The sequence below is a fragment of the Montipora capricornis genome, unplaced genomic scaffold (genome assembly GCF_036669925.1).
Source record: "Montipora capricornis isolate CH-2021 unplaced genomic scaffold, ASM3666992v2 scaffold_238, whole genome shotgun sequence".
Classification (NCBI taxonomy): domain Eukaryota; kingdom Metazoa; phylum Cnidaria; class Anthozoa; order Scleractinia; family Acroporidae; genus Montipora; species Montipora capricornis.
In genome coordinates, this window is record NW_027179988.1 from 21,073 (window position 1) to 35,041 (window position 13,969).

A 13,969-nucleotide genomic window follows, 5' to 3' on the forward strand; every position below is an offset into this window, starting at 1 on the left:
TTTTTGAACGGGAAACATTAACTCTCTGCATTTTACCAATGCCATTGCCGGTGAAGGGTTAAAGAACCATCACAGAGGAAACAGTTATTTGCTCAGTTCAACTTGCCCGCTCAAAACACACAACAAGAACGGGCTTTCTTCCGTCTACGACCATACCACAGGCAAAAAACCGGGTCTCGTCCGATCCCCGTAGTCAAATCCTGTAGGGCGAGAGTAGTACTTCGACGGGAGACCGCTTGGGAATATCTCGTGTTGTAGACTTCTATTTGACTCTACATTTTGTCGTTATATGACTTGTTTTACTTTGGTTTTCTGTGGGCATTGAGCTAATTAGCACGCGCGCTTGTAAAACTTGTCGTCACAATTCAAGCTTTAGCAAATGACATTCCATGGAATCGAATCGAGGAAAAGCTTTGTTTACTCGAGTCCCGGATGTTGAAAGGAATTTTTGAACGGGAAACATTAACTCTCTGCATTTTACCAATGCCATTGCCGGTGAAGGGTTAAAGAACCATCACAGAGGAAACAGTTATTTGCTCAGTTCAACTTGCCCGCTCAAAACACACAACAAGAACGGGCTTTCTTCCGTCTACGACCATACCACAGGCAAAAAACCGGGTCTCGTCCGATCCCCGTAGTCAAATCCTGTAGGGCGAGAGTAGTACTTCGACGGGAGACCGCTTGGGAATATCTCGTGTTGTAGACTTCTATTTGACTCTACATTTTGTCGTTATATGACTTGTTTTACTTTGGTTTTCTGTGGGCATTGAGCTAATTAGCACGCGCGCTTGTAAAACTTGTCGTCACAATTCAAGCTTTAGCAAATGACATTCCATGGAATCGAATCGAGGAAAAGCTTTGTTTACTCGAGTCCCGGATGTTGAAAGGAATTTTTGAACGGGAAACATTAACTCTCTGCATTTTACCAATGCCATTGCCGGTGAAGGGTTAAAGAACCATCACAGAGGAAACAGTTATTTGCTCAGTTCAACTTGCCCGCTCAAAACACACAACAAGAACGGGCTTTCTTCCGTCTACGACCATACCACAGGCAAAAAACCGGGTCTCGTCCGATCCCCGTAGTCAAATCCTGTAGGGCGAGAGTAGTACTTCGACGGGAGACCGCTTGGGAATATCTCGTGTTGTAGACTTCTATTTGACTCTACATTTTGTCGTTATATGACTTGTTTTACTTTGGTTTTCTGTGGGCATTGAGCTAATTAGCACGCGCGCTTGTAAAACTTGTCGTCACAATTCAAGCTTTAGCAAATGACATTCCATGGAATCGAATCGAGGAAAAGCTTTGTTTACTCGAGTCCCGGATGTTGAAAGGAATTTTTGAACGGGAAACATTAACTCTCTGCATTTTACCAATGCCATTGCCGGTGAAGGGTTAAAGAACCATCACAGAGGAAACAGTTATTTGCTCAGTTCAACTTGCCCGCTCAAAACACACAACAAGAACGGGCTTTCTTCCGTCTACGACCATACCACAGGCAAAAAACCGGGTCTCGTCCGATCCCCGTAGTCAAATCCTGTAGGGCGAGAGTAGTACTTCGACGGGAGACCGCTTGGGAATATCTCGTGTTGTAGACTTCTATTTGACTCTACATTTTGTCGTTATATGACTTGTTTTACTTTGGTTTTCTGTGGGCATTGAGCTAATTAGCACGCGCGCTTGTAAAACTTGTCGTCACAATTCAAGCTTTAGCAAATGACATTCCATGGAATCGAATCGAGGAAAAGCTTTGTTTACTCGAGTCCCGGATGTTGAAAGGAATTTTTGAACGGGAAACATTAACTCTCTGCATTTTACCAATGCCATTGCCGGTGAAGGGTTAAAGAACCATCACAGAGGAAACAGTTATTTGCTCAGTTCAACTTGCCCGCTCAAAACACACAACAAGAACGGGCTTTCTTCCGTCTACGACCATACCACAGGCAAAAAACCGGGTCTCGTCCGATCCCCGTAGTCAAATCCTGTAGGGCGAGAGTAGTACTTCGACGGGAGACCGCTTGGGAATATCTCGTGTTGTAGACTTCTATTTGACTCTACATTTTGTCGTTATATGACTTGTTTTACTTTGGTTTTCTGTGGGCATTGAGCTAATTAGCACGCGCGCTTGTAAAACTTGTCGTCACAATTCAAGCTTTAGCAAATGACATTCCATGGAATCGAATCGAGGAAAAGCTTTGTTTACTCGAGTCCCGGATGTTGAAAGGAATTTTTGAACGGGAAACATTAACTCTCTGCATTTTACCAATGCCATTGCCGGTGAAGGGTTAAAGAACCATCACAGAGGAAACAGTTATTTGCTCAGTTCAACTTGCCCGCTCAAAACACACAACAAGAACGGGCTTTCTTCCGTCTACGACCATACCACAGGCAAAAAACCGGGTCTCGTCCGATCCCCGTAGTCAAATCCTGTAGGGCGAGAGTAGTACTTCGACGGGAGACCGCTTGGGAATATCTCGTGTTGTAGACTTCTATTTGACTCTACATTTTGTCGTTATATGACTTGTTTTACTTTGGTTTTCTGTGGGCATTGAGCTAATTAGCACGCGCGCTTGTAAAACTTGTCGTCACAATTCAAGCTTTAGCAAATGACATTCCATGGAATCGAATCGAGGAAAAGCTTTGTTTACTCGAGTCCCGGATGTTGAAAGGAATTTTTGAACGGGAAACATTAACTCTCTGCATTTTACCAATGCCATTGCCGGTGAAGGGTTAAAGAACCATCACAGAGGAAACAGTTATTTGCTCAGTTCAACTTGCCCGCTCAAAACACACAACAAGAACGGGCTTTCTTCCGTCTACGACCATACCACAGGCAAAAAACCGGGTCTCGTCCGATCCCCGTAGTCAAATCCTGTAGGGCGAGAGTAGTACTTCGACGGGAGACCGCTTGGGAATATCTCGTGTTGTAGACTTCTATTTGACTCTACATTTTGTCGTTATATGACTTGTTTTACTTTGGTTTTCTGTGGGCATTGAGCTAATTAGCACGCGCGCTTGTAAAACTTGTCGTCACAATTCAAGCTTTAGCAAATGACATTCCATGGAATCGAATCGAGGAAAAGCTTTGTTTACTCGAGTCCCGGATGTTGAAAGGAATTTTTGAACGGGAAACATTAACTCTCTGCATTTTACCAATGCCATTGCCGGTGAAGGGTTAAAGAACCATCACAGAGGAAACAGTTATTTGCTCAGTTCAACTTGCCCGCTCAAAACACACAACAAGAACGGGCTTTCTTCCGTCTACGACCATACCACAGGCAAAAAACCGGGTCTCGTCCGATCCCCGTAGTCAAATCCTGTAGGGCGAGAGTAGTACTTCGACGGGAGACCGCTTGGGAATATCTCGTGTTGTAGACTTCTATTTGACTCTACATTTTGTCGTTATATGACTTGTTTTACTTTGGTTTTCTGTGGGCATTGAGCTAATTAGCACGCGCGCTTGTAAAACTTGTCGTCACAATTCAAGCTTTAGCAAATGACATTCCATGGAATCGAATCGAGGAAAAGCTTTGTTTACTCGAGTCCCGGATGTTGAAAGGAATTTTTGAACGGGAAACATTAACTCTCTGCATTTTACCAATGCCATTGCCGGTGAAGGGTTAAAGAACCATCACAGAGGAAACAGTTATTTGCTCAGTTCAACTTGCCCGCTCAAAACACACAACAAGAACGGGCTTTCTTCCGTCTACGACCATACCACAGGCAAAAAACCGGGTCTCGTCCGATCCCCGTAGTCAAATCCTGTAGGGCGAGAGTAGTACTTCGACGGGAGACCGCTTGGGAATATCTCGTGTTGTAGACTTCTATTTGACTCTACATTTTGTCGTTATATGACTTGTTTTACTTTGGTTTTCTGTGGGCATTGAGCTAATTAGCACGCGCGCTTGTAAAACTTGTCGTCACAATTCAAGCTTTAGCAAATGACATTCCATGGAATCGAATCGAGGAAAAGCTTTGTTTACTCGAGTCCCGGATGTTGAAAGGAATTTTTGAACGGGAAACATTAACTCTCTGCATTTTACCAATGCCATTGCCGGTGAAGGGTTAAAGAACCATCACAGAGGAAACAGTTATTTGCTCAGTTCAACTTGCCCGCTCAAAACACACAACAAGAACGGGCTTTCTTCCGTCTACGACCATACCACAGGCAAAAAACCGGGTCTCGTCCGATCCCCGTAGTCAAATCCTGTAGGGCGAGAGTAGTACTTCGACGGGAGACCGCTTGGGAATATCTCGTGTTGTAGACTTCTATTTGACTCTACATTTTGTCGTTATATGACTTGTTTTACTTTGGTTTTCTGTGGGCATTGAGCTAATTAGCACGCGCGCTTGTAAAACTTGTCGTCACAATTCAAGCTTTAGCAAATGACATTCCATGGAATCGAATCGAGGAAAAGCTTTGTTTACTCGAGTCCCGGATGTTGAAAGGAATTTTTGAACGGGAAACATTAACTCTCTGCATTTTACCAATGCCATTGCCGGTGAAGGGTTAAAGAACCATCACAGAGGAAACAGTTATTTGCTCAGTTCAACTTGCCCGCTCAAAACACACAACAAGAACGGGCTTTCTTCCGTCTACGACCATACCACAGGCAAAAAACCGGGTCTCGTCCGATCCCCGTAGTCAAATCCTGTAGGGCGAGAGTAGTACTTCGACGGGAGACCGCTTGGGAATATCTCGTGTTGTAGACTTCTATTTGACTCTACATTTTGTCGTTATATGACTTGTTTTACTTTGGTTTTCTGTGGGCATTGAGCTAATTAGCACGCGCGCTTGTAAAACTTGTCGTCACAATTCAAGCTTTAGCAAATGACATTCCATGGAATCGAATCGAGGAAAAGCTTTGTTTACTCGAGTCCCGGATGTTGAAAGGAATTTTTGAACGGGAAACATTAACTCTCTGCATTTTACCAATGCCATTGCCGGTGAAGGGTTAAAGAACCATCACAGAGGAAACAGTTATTTGCTCAGTTCAACTTGCCCGCTCAAAACACACAACAAGAACGGGCTTTCTTCCGTCTACGACCATACCACAGGCAAAAAACCGGGTCTCGTCCGATCCCCGTAGTCAAATCCTGTAGGGCGAGAGTAGTACTTCGACGGGAGACCGCTTGGGAATATCTCGTGTTGTAGACTTCTATTTGACTCTACATTTTGTCGTTATATGACTTGTTTTACTTTGGTTTTCTGTGGGCATTGAGCTAATTAGCACGCGCGCTTGTAAAACTTGTCGTCACAATTCAAGCTTTAGCAAATGACATTCCATGGAATCGAATCGAGGAAAAGCTTTGTTTACTCGAGTCCCGGATGTTGAAAGGAATTTTTGAACGGGAAACATTAACTCTCTGCATTTTACCAATGCCATTGCCGGTGAAGGGTTAAAGAACCATCACAGAGGAAACAGTTATTTGCTCAGTTCAACTTGCCCGCTCAAAACACACAACAAGAACGGGCTTTCTTCCGTCTACGACCATACCACAGGCAAAAAACCGGGTCTCGTCCGATCCCCGTAGTCAAATCCTGTAGGGCGAGAGTAGTACTTCGACGGGAGACCGCTTGGGAATATCTCGTGTTGTAGACTTCTATTTGACTCTACATTTTGTCGTTATATGACTTGTTTTACTTTGGTTTTCTGTGGGCATTGAGCTAATTAGCACGCGCGCTTGTAAAACTTGTCGTCACAATTCAAGCTTTAGCAAATGACATTCCATGGAATCGAATCGAGGAAAAGCTTTGTTTACTCGAGTCCCGGATGTTGAAAGGAATTTTTGAACGGGAAACATTAACTCTCTGCATTTTACCAATGCCATTGCCGGTGAAGGGTTAAAGAACCATCACAGAGGAAACAGTTATTTGCTCAGTTCAACTTGCCCGCTCAAAACACACAACAAGAACGGGCTTTCTTCCGTCTACGACCATACCACAGGCAAAAAACCGGGTCTCGTCCGATCCCCGTAGTCAAATCCTGTAGGGCGAGAGTAGTACTTCGACGGGAGACCGCTTGGGAATATCTCGTGTTGTAGACTTCTATTTGACTCTACATTTTGTCGTTATATGACTTGTTTTACTTTGGTTTTCTGTGGGCATTGAGCTAATTAGCACGCGCGCTTGTAAAACTTGTCGTCACAATTCAAGCTTTAGCAAATGACATTCCATGGAATCGAATCGAGGAAAAGCTTTGTTTACTCGAGTCCCGGATGTTGAAAGGAATTTTTGAACGGGAAACATTAACTCTCTGCATTTTACCAATGCCATTGCCGGTGAAGGGTTAAAGAACCATCACAGAGGAAACAGTTATTTGCTCAGTTCAACTTGCCCGCTCAAAACACACAACAAGAACGGGCTTTCTTCCGTCTACGACCATACCACAGGCAAAAAACCGGGTCTCGTCCGATCCCCGTAGTCAAATCCTGTAGGGCGAGAGTAGTACTTCGACGGGAGACCGCTTGGGAATATCTCGTGTTGTAGACTTCTATTTGACTCTACATTTTGTCGTTATATGACTTGTTTTACTTTGGTTTTCTGTGGGCATTGAGCTAATTAGCACGCGCGCTTGTAAAACTTGTCGTCACAATTCAAGCTTTAGCAAATGACATTCCATGGAATCGAATCGAGGAAAAGCTTTGTTTACTCGAGTCCCGGATGTTGAAAGGAATTTTTGAACGGGAAACATTAACTCTCTGCATTTTACCAATGCCATTGCCGGTGAAGGGTTAAAGAACCATCACAGAGGAAACAGTTATTTGCTCAGTTCAACTTGCCCGCTCAAAACACACAACAAGAACGGGCTTTCTTCCGTCTACGACCATACCACAGGCAAAAAACCGGGTCTCGTCCGATCCCCGTAGTCAAATCCTGTAGGGCGAGAGTAGTACTTCGACGGGAGACCGCTTGGGAATATCTCGTGTTGTAGACTTCTATTTGACTCTACATTTTGTCGTTATATGACTTGTTTTACTTTGGTTTTCTGTGGGCATTGAGCTAATTAGCACGCGCGCTTGTAAAACTTGTCGTCACAATTCAAGCTTTAGCAAATGACATTCCATGGAATCGAATCGAGGAAAAGCTTTGTTTACTCGAGTCCCGGATGTTGAAAGGAATTTTTGAACGGGAAACATTAACTCTCTGCATTTTACCAATGCCATTGCCGGTGAAGGGTTAAAGAACCATCACAGAGGAAACAGTTATTTGCTCAGTTCAACTTGCCCGCTCAAAACACACAACAAGAACGGGCTTTCTTCCGTCTACGACCATACCACAGGCAAAAAACCGGGTCTCGTCCGATCCCCGTAGTCAAATCCTGTAGGGCGAGAGTAGTACTTCGACGGGAGACCGCTTGGGAATATCTCGTGTTGTAGACTTCTATTTGACTCTACATTTTGTCGTTATATGACTTGTTTTACTTTGGTTTTCTGTGGGCATTGAGCTAATTAGCACGCGCGCTTGTAAAACTTGTCGTCACAATTCAAGCTTTAGCAAATGACATTCCATGGAATCGAATCGAGGAAAAGCTTTGTTTACTCGAGTCCCGGATGTTGAAAGGAATTTTTGAACGGGAAACATTAACTCTCTGCATTTTACCAATGCCATTGCCGGTGAAGGGTTAAAGAACCATCACAGAGGAAACAGTTATTTGCTCAGTTCAACTTGCCCGCTCAAAACACACAACAAGAACGGGCTTTCTTCCGTCTACGACCATACCACAGGCAAAAAACCGGGTCTCGTCCGATCCCCGTAGTCAAATCCTGTAGGGCGAGAGTAGTACTTCGACGGGAGACCGCTTGGGAATATCTCGTGTTGTAGACTTCTATTTGACTCTACATTTTGTCGTTATATGACTTGTTTTACTTTGGTTTTCTGTGGGCATTGAGCTAATTAGCACGCGCGCTTGTAAAACTTGTCGTCACAATTCAAGCTTTAGCAAATGACATTCCATGGAATCGAATCGAGGAAAAGCTTTGTTTACTCGAGTCCCGGATGTTGAAAGGAATTTTTGAACGGGAAACATTAACTCTCTGCATTTTACCAATGCCATTGCCGGTGAAGGGTTAAAGAACCATCACAGAGGAAACAGTTATTTGCTCAGTTCAACTTGCCCGCTCAAAACACACAACAAGAACGGGCTTTCTTCCGTCTACGACCATACCACAGGCAAAAAACCGGGTCTCGTCCGATCCCCGTAGTCAAATCCTGTAGGGCGAGAGTAGTACTTCGACGGGAGACCGCTTGGGAATATCTCGTGTTGTAGACTTCTATTTGACTCTACATTTTGTCGTTATATGACTTGTTTTACTTTGGTTTTCTGTGGGCATTGAGCTAATTAGCACGCGCGCTTGTAAAACTTGTCGTCACAATTCAAGCTTTAGCAAATGACATTCCATGGAATCGAATCGAGGAAAAGCTTTGTTTACTCGAGTCCCGGATGTTGAAAGGAATTTTTGAACGGGAAACATTAACTCTCTGCATTTTACCAATGCCATTGCCGGTGAAGGGTTAAAGAACCATCACAGAGGAAACAGTTATTTGCTCAGTTCAACTTGCCCGCTCAAAACACACAACAAGAACGGGCTTTCTTCCGTCTACGACCATACCACAGGCAAAAAACCGGGTCTCGTCCGATCCCCGTAGTCAAATCCTGTAGGGCGAGAGTAGTACTTCGACGGGAGACCGCTTGGGAATATCTCGTGTTGTAGACTTCTATTTGACTCTACATTTTGTCGTTATATGACTTGTTTTACTTTGGTTTTCTGTGGGCATTGAGCTAATTAGCACGCGCGCTTGTAAAACTTGTCGTCACAATTCAAGCTTTAGCAAATGACATTCCATGGAATCGAATCGAGGAAAAGCTTTGTTTACTCGAGTCCCGGATGTTGAAAGGAATTTTTGAACGGGAAACATTAACTCTCTGCATTTTACCAATGCCATTGCCGGTGAAGGGTTAAAGAACCATCACAGAGGAAACAGTTATTTGCTCAGTTCAACTTGCCCGCTCAAAACACACAACAAGAACGGGCTTTCTTCCGTCTACGACCATACCACAGGCAAAAAACCGGGTCTCGTCCGATCCCCGTAGTCAAATCCTGTAGGGCGAGAGTAGTACTTCGACGGGAGACCGCTTGGGAATATCTCGTGTTGTAGACTTCTATTTGACTCTACATTTTGTCGTTATATGACTTGTTTTACTTTGGTTTTCTGTGGGCATTGAGCTAATTAGCACGCGCGCTTGTAAAACTTGTCGTCACAATTCAAGCTTTAGCAAATGACATTCCATGGAATCGAATCGAGGAAAAGCTTTGTTTACTCGAGTCCCGGATGTTGAAAGGAATTTTTGAACGGGAAACATTAACTCTCTGCATTTTACCAATGCCATTGCCGGTGAAGGGTTAAAGAACCATCACAGAGGAAACAGTTATTTGCTCAGTTCAACTTGCCCGCTCAAAACACACAACAAGAACGGGCTTTCTTCCGTCTACGACCATACCACAGGCAAAAAACCGGGTCTCGTCCGATCCCCGTAGTCAAATCCTGTAGGGCGAGAGTAGTACTTCGACGGGAGACCGCTTGGGAATATCTCGTGTTGTAGACTTCTATTTGACTCTACATTTTGTCGTTATATGACTTGTTTTACTTTGGTTTTCTGTGGGCATTGAGCTAATTAGCACGCGCGCTTGTAAAACTTGTCGTCACAATTCAAGCTTTAGCAAATGACATTCCATGGAATCGAATCGAGGAAAAGCTTTGTTTACTCGAGTCCCGGATGTTGAAAGGAATTTTTGAACGGGAAACATTAACTCTCTGCATTTTACCAATGCCATTGCCGGTGAAGGGTTAAAGAACCATCACAGAGGAAACAGTTATTTGCTCAGTTCAACTTGCCCGCTCAAAACACACAACAAGAACGGGCTTTCTTCCGTCTACGACCATACCACAGGCAAAAAACCGGGTCTCGTCCGATCCCCGTAGTCAAATCCTGTAGGGCGAGAGTAGTACTTCGACGGGAGACCGCTTGGGAATATCTCGTGTTGTAGACTTCTATTTGACTCTACATTTTGTCGTTATATGACTTGTTTTACTTTGGTTTTCTGTGGGCATTGAGCTAATTAGCACGCGCGCTTGTAAAACTTGTCGTCACAATTCAAGCTTTAGCAAATGACATTCCATGGAATCGAATCGAGGAAAAGCTTTGTTTACTCGAGTCCCGGATGTTGAAAGGAATTTTTGAACGGGAAACATTAACTCTCTGCATTTTACCAATGCCATTGCCGGTGAAGGGTTAAAGAACCATCACAGAGGAAACAGTTATTTGCTCAGTTCAACTTGCCCGCTCAAAACACACAACAAGAACGGGCTTTCTTCCGTCTACGACCATACCACAGGCAAAAAACCGGGTCTCGTCCGATCCCCGTAGTCAAATCCTGTAGGGCGAGAGTAGTACTTCGACGGGAGACCGCTTGGGAATATCTCGTGTTGTAGACTTCTATTTGACTCTACATTTTGTCGTTATATGACTTGTTTTACTTTGGTTTTCTGTGGGCATTGAGCTAATTAGCACGCGCGCTTGTAAAACTTGTCGTCACAATTCAAGCTTTAGCAAATGACATTCCATGGAATCGAATCGAGGAAAAGCTTTGTTTACTCGAGTCCCGGATGTTGAAAGGAATTTTTGAACGGGAAACATTAACTCTCTGCATTTTACCAATGCCATTGCCGGTGAAGGGTTAAAGAACCATCACAGAGGAAACAGTTATTTGCTCAGTTCAACTTGCCCGCTCAAAACACACAACAAGAACGGGCTTTCTTCCGTCTACGACCATACCACAGGCAAAAAACCGGGTCTCGTCCGATCCCCGTAGTCAAATCCTGTAGGGCGAGAGTAGTACTTCGACGGGAGACCGCTTGGGAATATCTCGTGTTGTAGACTTCTATTTGACTCTACATTTTGTCGTTATATGACTTGTTTTACTTTGGTTTTCTGTGGGCATTGAGCTAATTAGCACGCGCGCTTGTAAAACTTGTCGTCACAATTCAAGCTTTAGCAAATGACATTCCATGGAATCGAATCGAGGAAAAGCTTTGTTTACTCGAGTCCCGGATGTTGAAAGGAATTTTTGAACGGGAAACATTAACTCTCTGCATTTTACCAATGCCATTGCCGGTGAAGGGTTAAAGAACCATCACAGAGGAAACAGTTATTTGCTCAGTTCAACTTGCCCGCTCAAAACACACAACAAGAACGGGCTTTCTTCCGTCTACGACCATACCACAGGCAAAAAACCGGGTCTCGTCCGATCCCCGTAGTCAAATCCTGTAGGGCGAGAGTAGTACTTCGACGGGAGACCGCTTGGGAATATCTCGTGTTGTAGACTTCTATTTGACTCTACATTTTGTCGTTATATGACTTGTTTTACTTTGGTTTTCTGTGGGCATTGAGCTAATTAGCACGCGCGCTTGTAAAACTTGTCGTCACAATTCAAGCTTTAGCAAATGACATTCCATGGAATCGAATCGAGGAAAAGCTTTGTTTACTCGAGTCCCGGATGTTGAAAGGAATTTTTGAACGGGAAACATTAACTCTCTGCATTTTACCAATGCCATTGCCGGTGAAGGGTTAAAGAACCATCACAGAGGAAACAGTTATTTGCTCAGTTCAACTTGCCCGCTCAAAACACACAACAAGAACGGGCTTTCTTCCGTCTACGACCATACCACAGGCAAAAAACCGGGTCTCGTCCGATCCCCGTAGTCAAATCCTGTAGGGCGAGAGTAGTACTTCGACGGGAGACCGCTTGGGAATATCTCGTGTTGTAGACTTCTATTTGACTCTACATTTTGTCGTTATATGACTTGTTTTACTTTGGTTTTCTGTGGGCATTGAGCTAATTAGCACGCGCGCTTGTAAAACTTGTCGTCACAATTCAAGCTTTAGCAAATGACATTCCATGGAATCGAATCGAGGAAAAGCTTTGTTTACTCGAGTCCCGGATGTTGAAAGGAATTTTTGAACGGGAAACATTAACTCTCTGCATTTTACCAATGCCATTGCCGGTGAAGGGTTAAAGAACCATCACAGAGGAAACAGTTATTTGCTCAGTTCAACTTGCCCGCTCAAAACACACAACAAGAACGGGCTTTCTTCCGTCTACGACCATACCACAGGCAAAAAACCGGGTCTCGTCCGATCCCCGTAGTCAAATCCTGTAGGGCGAGAGTAGTACTTCGACGGGAGACCGCTTGGGAATATCTCGTGTTGTAGACTTCTATTTGACTCTACATTTTGTCGTTATATGACTTGTTTTACTTTGGTTTTCTGTGGGCATTGAGCTAATTAGCACGCGCGCTTGTAAAACTTGTCGTCACAATTCAAGCTTTAGCAAATGACATTCCATGGAATCGAATCGAGGAAAAGCTTTGTTTACTCGAGTCCCGGATGTTGAAAGGAATTTTTGAACGGGAAACATTAACTCTCTGCATTTTACCAATGCCATTGCCGGTGAAGGGTTAAAGAACCATCACAGAGGAAACAGTTATTTGCTCAGTTCAACTTGCCCGCTCAAAACACACAACAAGAACGGGCTTTCTTCCGTCTACGACCATACCACAGGCAAAAAACCGGGTCTCGTCCGATCCCCGTAGTCAAATCCTGTAGGGCGAGAGTAGTACTTCGACGGGAGACCGCTTGGGAATATCTCGTGTTGTAGACTTCTATTTGACTCTACATTTTGTCGTTATATGACTTGTTTTACTTTGGTTTTCTGTGGGCATTGAGCTAATTAGCACGCGCGCTTGTAAAACTTGTCGTCACAATTCAAGCTTTAGCAAATGACATTCCATGGAATCGAATCGAGGAAAAGCTTTGTTTACTCGAGTCCCGGATGTTGAAAGGAATTTTTGAACGGGAAACATTAACTCTCTGCATTTTACCAATGCCATTGCCGGTGAAGGGTTAAAGAACCATCACAGAGGAAACAGTTATTTGCTCAGTTCAACTTGCCCGCTCAAAACACACAACAAGAACGGGCTTTCTTCCGTCTACGACCATACCACAGGCAAAAAACCGGGTCTCGTCCGATCCCCGTAGTCAAATCCTGTAGGGCGAGAGTAGTACTTCGACGGGAGACCGCTTGGGAATATCTCGTGTTGTAGACTTCTATTTGACTCTACATTTTGTCGTTATATGACTTGTTTTACTTTGGTTTTCTGTGGGCATTGAGCTAATTAGCACGCGCGCTTGTAAAACTTGTCGTCACAATTCAAGCTTTAGCAAATGACATTCCATGGAATCGAATCGAGGAAAAGCTTTGTTTACTCGAGTCCCGGATGTTGAAAGGAATTTTTGAACGGGAAACATTAACTCTCTGCATTTTACCAATGCCATTGCCGGTGAAGGGTTAAAGAACCATCACAGAGGAAACAGTTATTTGCTCAGTTCAACTTGCCCGCTCAAAACACACAACAAGAACGGGCTTTCTTCCGTCTACGACCATACCACAGGCAAAAAACCGGGTCTCGTCCGATCCCCGTAGTCAAATCCTGTAGGGCGAGAGTAGTACTTCGACGGGAGACCGCTTGGGAATATCTCGTGTTGTAGACTTCTATTTGACTCTACATTTTGTCGTTATATGACTTGTTTTACTTTGGTTTTCTGTGGGCATTGAGCTAATTAGCACGCGCGCTTGTAAAACTTGTCGTCACAATTCAAGCTTTAGCAAATGACATTCCATGGAATCGAATCGAGGAAAAGCTTTGTTTACTCGAGTCCCGGATGTTGAAAGGAATTTTGAACGGGAAACATTAACTCTCTGCATTTTACCAATGCCATTGCCGGTGAAGGGTTAAAGAACCATCACAGAGGAAACAGTTATTTGCTCAGTTCAACTTGCCCGCTCAAAACACACAACAAGAACGGGCTTTCTTCCGTCTACGACCATACCACAGGCAAAAACCGGGTC

The 13,969-nt window shown here is 44.1% G+C and overlaps 31 non-coding genes across 31 annotated transcripts; all 31 read left to right on the top strand.

The window, feature by feature from the left end:
• Positions 1-142: 142 nt before the first annotated feature.
• Positions 143-261, top strand: LOC138034988 (5S ribosomal RNA). Its single transcript, XR_011129337.1, has one exon. It is a non-coding gene; the product is annotated as a 5S ribosomal RNA (ribosomal RNA).
• A 326-nt stretch (positions 262-587) lies between these two features.
• Positions 588-706, top strand: LOC138034989 (5S ribosomal RNA). Its single transcript, XR_011129338.1, has one exon. It is a non-coding gene; the product is annotated as a 5S ribosomal RNA (ribosomal RNA).
• A 326-nt stretch (positions 707-1,032) lies between these two features.
• On the top strand, positions 1,033-1,151 carry LOC138034991 (5S ribosomal RNA). Its single transcript, XR_011129340.1, has one exon. It is a non-coding gene; the product is annotated as a 5S ribosomal RNA (ribosomal RNA).
• A 326-nt stretch (positions 1,152-1,477) lies between these two features.
• On the top strand, positions 1,478-1,596 carry LOC138034992 (5S ribosomal RNA). Its single transcript, XR_011129341.1, has one exon. It is a non-coding gene; the product is annotated as a 5S ribosomal RNA (ribosomal RNA).
• A 326-nt stretch (positions 1,597-1,922) lies between these two features.
• On the top strand, positions 1,923-2,041 carry LOC138034993 (5S ribosomal RNA). The gene has a single exon (XR_011129342.1). It is a non-coding gene; the product is annotated as a 5S ribosomal RNA (ribosomal RNA).
• Positions 2,042-2,367: 326 nt separating this feature from the next.
• LOC138034994 (5S ribosomal RNA) lies at positions 2,368-2,486 on the top strand. The gene has a single exon (XR_011129343.1). It is a non-coding gene; the product is annotated as a 5S ribosomal RNA (ribosomal RNA).
• Positions 2,487-2,812: 326 nt separating this feature from the next.
• Positions 2,813-2,931, top strand: LOC138034995 (5S ribosomal RNA). The gene has a single exon (XR_011129344.1). It is a non-coding gene; the product is annotated as a 5S ribosomal RNA (ribosomal RNA).
• A 326-nt stretch (positions 2,932-3,257) lies between these two features.
• Positions 3,258-3,376, top strand: LOC138034996 (5S ribosomal RNA). Its single transcript, XR_011129345.1, has one exon. It is a non-coding gene; the product is annotated as a 5S ribosomal RNA (ribosomal RNA).
• A 326-nt stretch (positions 3,377-3,702) lies between these two features.
• Positions 3,703-3,821, top strand: LOC138034997 (5S ribosomal RNA). The gene has a single exon (XR_011129346.1). It is a non-coding gene; the product is annotated as a 5S ribosomal RNA (ribosomal RNA).
• Positions 3,822-4,147: 326 nt separating this feature from the next.
• Positions 4,148-4,266, top strand: LOC138034998 (5S ribosomal RNA). Its single transcript, XR_011129347.1, has one exon. It is a non-coding gene; the product is annotated as a 5S ribosomal RNA (ribosomal RNA).
• A 326-nt stretch (positions 4,267-4,592) lies between these two features.
• On the top strand, positions 4,593-4,711 carry LOC138034999 (5S ribosomal RNA). The gene has a single exon (XR_011129348.1). It is a non-coding gene; the product is annotated as a 5S ribosomal RNA (ribosomal RNA).
• A 326-nt stretch (positions 4,712-5,037) lies between these two features.
• Positions 5,038-5,156, top strand: LOC138035000 (5S ribosomal RNA). Its single transcript, XR_011129349.1, has one exon. It is a non-coding gene; the product is annotated as a 5S ribosomal RNA (ribosomal RNA).
• Positions 5,157-5,482: 326 nt separating this feature from the next.
• LOC138035002 (5S ribosomal RNA) lies at positions 5,483-5,601 on the top strand. The gene has a single exon (XR_011129351.1). It is a non-coding gene; the product is annotated as a 5S ribosomal RNA (ribosomal RNA).
• A 326-nt stretch (positions 5,602-5,927) lies between these two features.
• On the top strand, positions 5,928-6,046 carry LOC138035003 (5S ribosomal RNA). The gene has a single exon (XR_011129352.1). It is a non-coding gene; the product is annotated as a 5S ribosomal RNA (ribosomal RNA).
• A 326-nt stretch (positions 6,047-6,372) lies between these two features.
• On the top strand, positions 6,373-6,491 carry LOC138035004 (5S ribosomal RNA). Its single transcript, XR_011129353.1, has one exon. It is a non-coding gene; the product is annotated as a 5S ribosomal RNA (ribosomal RNA).
• Positions 6,492-6,817: 326 nt separating this feature from the next.
• On the top strand, positions 6,818-6,936 carry LOC138035005 (5S ribosomal RNA). Its single transcript, XR_011129354.1, has one exon. It is a non-coding gene; the product is annotated as a 5S ribosomal RNA (ribosomal RNA).
• A 326-nt stretch (positions 6,937-7,262) lies between these two features.
• Positions 7,263-7,381, top strand: LOC138035006 (5S ribosomal RNA). Its single transcript, XR_011129355.1, has one exon. It is a non-coding gene; the product is annotated as a 5S ribosomal RNA (ribosomal RNA).
• A 326-nt stretch (positions 7,382-7,707) lies between these two features.
• Positions 7,708-7,826, top strand: LOC138034931 (5S ribosomal RNA). Its single transcript, XR_011129292.1, has one exon. It is a non-coding gene; the product is annotated as a 5S ribosomal RNA (ribosomal RNA).
• A 326-nt stretch (positions 7,827-8,152) lies between these two features.
• LOC138034932 (5S ribosomal RNA) lies at positions 8,153-8,271 on the top strand. The gene has a single exon (XR_011129293.1). It is a non-coding gene; the product is annotated as a 5S ribosomal RNA (ribosomal RNA).
• Positions 8,272-8,597: 326 nt separating this feature from the next.
• LOC138034933 (5S ribosomal RNA) lies at positions 8,598-8,716 on the top strand. The gene has a single exon (XR_011129294.1). It is a non-coding gene; the product is annotated as a 5S ribosomal RNA (ribosomal RNA).
• Positions 8,717-9,042: 326 nt separating this feature from the next.
• On the top strand, positions 9,043-9,161 carry LOC138034934 (5S ribosomal RNA). Its single transcript, XR_011129295.1, has one exon. It is a non-coding gene; the product is annotated as a 5S ribosomal RNA (ribosomal RNA).
• A 326-nt stretch (positions 9,162-9,487) lies between these two features.
• LOC138034935 (5S ribosomal RNA) lies at positions 9,488-9,606 on the top strand. The gene has a single exon (XR_011129296.1). It is a non-coding gene; the product is annotated as a 5S ribosomal RNA (ribosomal RNA).
• Positions 9,607-9,932: 326 nt separating this feature from the next.
• Positions 9,933-10,051, top strand: LOC138034937 (5S ribosomal RNA). Its single transcript, XR_011129298.1, has one exon. It is a non-coding gene; the product is annotated as a 5S ribosomal RNA (ribosomal RNA).
• Positions 10,052-10,377: 326 nt separating this feature from the next.
• On the top strand, positions 10,378-10,496 carry LOC138034938 (5S ribosomal RNA). The gene has a single exon (XR_011129299.1). It is a non-coding gene; the product is annotated as a 5S ribosomal RNA (ribosomal RNA).
• Positions 10,497-10,822: 326 nt separating this feature from the next.
• Positions 10,823-10,941, top strand: LOC138034939 (5S ribosomal RNA). The gene has a single exon (XR_011129300.1). It is a non-coding gene; the product is annotated as a 5S ribosomal RNA (ribosomal RNA).
• Positions 10,942-11,267: 326 nt separating this feature from the next.
• Positions 11,268-11,386, top strand: LOC138034940 (5S ribosomal RNA). Its single transcript, XR_011129301.1, has one exon. It is a non-coding gene; the product is annotated as a 5S ribosomal RNA (ribosomal RNA).
• A 326-nt stretch (positions 11,387-11,712) lies between these two features.
• LOC138034941 (5S ribosomal RNA) lies at positions 11,713-11,831 on the top strand. Its single transcript, XR_011129302.1, has one exon. It is a non-coding gene; the product is annotated as a 5S ribosomal RNA (ribosomal RNA).
• A 326-nt stretch (positions 11,832-12,157) lies between these two features.
• Positions 12,158-12,276, top strand: LOC138034942 (5S ribosomal RNA). Its single transcript, XR_011129303.1, has one exon. It is a non-coding gene; the product is annotated as a 5S ribosomal RNA (ribosomal RNA).
• Positions 12,277-12,602: 326 nt separating this feature from the next.
• On the top strand, positions 12,603-12,721 carry LOC138034944 (5S ribosomal RNA). The gene has a single exon (XR_011129304.1). It is a non-coding gene; the product is annotated as a 5S ribosomal RNA (ribosomal RNA).
• A 326-nt stretch (positions 12,722-13,047) lies between these two features.
• LOC138034945 (5S ribosomal RNA) lies at positions 13,048-13,166 on the top strand. Its single transcript, XR_011129305.1, has one exon. It is a non-coding gene; the product is annotated as a 5S ribosomal RNA (ribosomal RNA).
• Positions 13,167-13,492: 326 nt separating this feature from the next.
• On the top strand, positions 13,493-13,611 carry LOC138034946 (5S ribosomal RNA). Its single transcript, XR_011129306.1, has one exon. It is a non-coding gene; the product is annotated as a 5S ribosomal RNA (ribosomal RNA).
• Positions 13,612-13,969: the final 358 nt, after the last annotated feature.